The sequence below is a fragment of the Macadamia integrifolia genome, unplaced genomic scaffold (assembly GCF_013358625.1).
Source record: "Macadamia integrifolia cultivar HAES 741 unplaced genomic scaffold, SCU_Mint_v3 scaffold823, whole genome shotgun sequence".
Lineage (NCBI taxonomy): Eukaryota > Viridiplantae > Streptophyta > Magnoliopsida > Proteales > Proteaceae > Macadamia > Macadamia integrifolia.
Window position 1 is genome coordinate 399,654 of NW_024870550.1, and position 3,518 is coordinate 403,171.

Sequence of the window (3,518 nt, forward strand, 5' to 3'; positions counted from 1 at the left end):
TGAGCTGGTAGTGCTTTGCGTTAACAGTTCTCGGGGTCGTGCACTTCTGTGCTGTAAACGTTGGTGTAGGACCTCAAGACATCTGGTTTAAGAGTTCAGCATCCCATCGGTTAATTAGCAAACGAGTCTTCAGCACAGCAGACTCACATCGCCAGCCCCACCTGAAAAATGAACATTACATGATGGGAAAAAGAATGCTCCCTGGTCATGTCCTCTATGCCCCGATGCAGCCGGGAGTGAAAAGATCTCCCTTTCCCCTGAACCACCCTGCCTCTTGCGCTACCATTGCTCCTTGCGTTGGTGCAGAAGTCATGCAACCAAGGGCTGTTCCATCGCCCTTTCATTAGTGTTGTAATCTCTGTTTTACCAAAAAGATGAATTAGAAATCACCTATTTTCATGACCAGCATAAATGTGAAGACTGCAAAAAGAAGGGAATCAAGAGAAGAAGCAGCATATCTTCATTAATAGCATACTATGAAGATTGATTGAAAACTCAACCTTAAGCAAAGGCAACAGATCTGGAAGTAAAGTTTATTTGGATCTAGAAGTCTAATCCAAGGAAGTCTTCTAAATTCTTGCTGACGCCTTATGTTATTTTCTTGGGGAAAATTATTTTTCTGCTTCCATCAGAATCCAAGCTGTGAATTCATTGGTTTCAACATCACATTCATGGGAAAAATCAAGGAGAAACTTTCTGTTATATAAATAAGGGGAGCAGTTCTCTGTCTGAGAGCCTTCTCCTTGTGTCTCTCTTCCCACACAAATGGGGGCAGAGATGTTTTTTTACATGGGGATATCTCTCTGCCCCTTGTGTGGGAGGGGAGATAGACGTAGGGAGTGCTGGTGCAAGCTATGCTTGTTTGCCATGGAAGTTTTGAAGATGGTCAGGGTCAAGCTGATTGGGCTGCAGTTATAATTTTTTTTCTAATAATAAAAAAAGGATTTTTTTTTTTCTGAAAAAGTTAAACTAAAAGAAGTTCTACAATAGTTGAGCTTCAGATTGTCATTTTGTCATACCTCATTCTATTTGCAACGGAGTGAGCTATATTTATTACAGATTGATAGTTTATTTGTATTAAGTGTATTTGAAATTATTAATGAAATGTCAAGTTCTTCTATTTACTTTGTTGACTCTTATGATTTAGGGCATAGTAGATTAAGACATTTCAATGCTTTTTATATTTTTAAGATATGTAAATTAGGATTGCTTAAAAAAAATATTAAGTCTTCTCTAGACAAGTGTTCCACTTGTATATAGGTTAAGTCTACTAAAAACCCCCATAAATTTGTTGTTAGGCAAAGTAATTTATTAGACTTGATACATGGTGATTTAAGTGATTTTAAGTCATATGAATCAAGGGGTGGTAAAAATTATATTGTGAATTTTATTGATGATTACTCAAGATTCATGATATTGTAGTTACTTAATTCAAAAGATAAAAATGGAAATGCATTCATATCATACAAAACTGAAGTTGAAAATCAATTGAGAAAGAAAGTTAAAAGACTTAGGACTGATTGATGTTCAAAATATTATAGCACAAATGAATTTTGTGAAAATCATGGTATAATTCATGAAATTACAAACCTTATCAATCATAATCAAATGGTATAGCCGGAAGGAAGAACCGAACATTAAAAGAGATGATGAATCCAATGTTAATTAGTTTGAGCTTACTGCTTGATATGTAAGATGAAGAAACTCTATCTGCTTACTATATTTTAAATATGATACCCCACAAGAAGATCGGTATGCATCCATTTAAATTGTGGTATGATAGAAAACCTAGCATAAATCATTTAAAATAATGGGGTTGCTTATCTAAAATGATAATTACTAAAATAAAGAAAAGAAAATTAGGGTCAAAGACTTTTGATTGTGTGTCATTGGATATGCAAAGCATAGTTCTGCATATCATTATATAGTTCTTACAACTATAGGTAATGTGTGAAGAAAATAATATAGTGGAATCCAGGGATATTGATTTTTTTTTTTTTTTAATATTTTTCCTTTTAAGTCAAGCTTACAAGTAAGTAAGGAAAATGTTAATGACTTAAGTTAAGGAAAAGAGATGTCAAAAGAACATGATCCTACTTCTAGTCAAAATGAAGTAAGTCGACTATAGAGAAGTAAGAGACAAAAAAAATCTACTTACTCAGAAAATGATTGGTTTGTCTTTCTTATAGACAAAGATTCTCTTATATATAAAGTAGCAATAACATCTCAAGATGTAGTATTCTGGAAGGAAGCTATAAAAACTGAAATAGATTCCACAGTATCCAATCATACTTGAGAACTAGTTGACTTATTACTAGGGTCTAAGTGTTAGACACCAAGTGGATGTTTCAAAAGAAATTGAAACCGAATGGATCACTTGATAAGTTTAAAGTTAGAGTTGTTGTCACAGTTTTAGACAATTCGCTTCGATTGCTAGAATTACTATAATACGAGTAATAATAGCGATGACTTCTATCTATAATTTGATAATACATCAAATGGATATGAAGACATCAATTTTAAATTGTAACATAGAAGAAAAAATATATATCAAACAACCTGAAGGGTATATAGTAGGGGTGTAAGTTTAGCCCTGACGGGCTGAACCTGCCCTGAGCCTCAATTCTTTCTAACCCAGTTATGAGGGTCAATTCGGCCCAACTCAGCCCAACCCCACCCGATTTAACCCTGATTTATTGTTGTGTTTAGTAATAGTGTTTCCCTTCCCTTAGGCCCACATCATGAGTTACACAAGCATTACACAAGCTGTCTGTATGACTTCAACCCACATCATTTGTTACACAAGCCACATACTCTTACCTATTGAGCTAAGACGACCAAATGGCTAAACTATTTCCGCCCTTTTTCTTTACATAATTTGTCTTTATGTCTCCTGTCAGATACTAATATGAACTATAGATACAACTGCAATCATAAAGATTTGGGGTAAATTTTGGTCTGTCCAGTTCTGGGAGATGTAGTGATACAAGGTGAATAAAATATCTATCTAATAACCAAATTGAAAACCTTATTTGTTGCAAACTTATAGATTGGGTTGACCATAGTCTTAACATCTCCCACCCCCATTTGGTAACATAGGCTTAACATTTGTGAATTTTTGTAGAAAAAAATAACAAAAAAAAAAAAATCTAGGACTATCTAGGTTAACCTGGCCCAACCCTGAGCCCTATAGGATTGGGCCTAACCGTGAACCCGACAGGGTTAGGTCAGGCTTCGGTTGAGTTTTGGGGACCTAGCATTGGGTTGGGTTTTAAGAAACCTTGCCCAACTTGGCCCTATTTCACCTTTATTATATAGTATTTGAAAAATAACAAAAAGTTTGTAAACTTGTAAAATCACTATATGAACTAAAACCAATACCAAAATAATGGCATGATAAACTTGATATGATATCAATATCCAATGAATTTATTATAAATGATGCTGAAAGATGTTTATATAGTAAATTTCATCATGATAAAGGTGTATTTATACTTCTTTATGTGGATGACATGTTA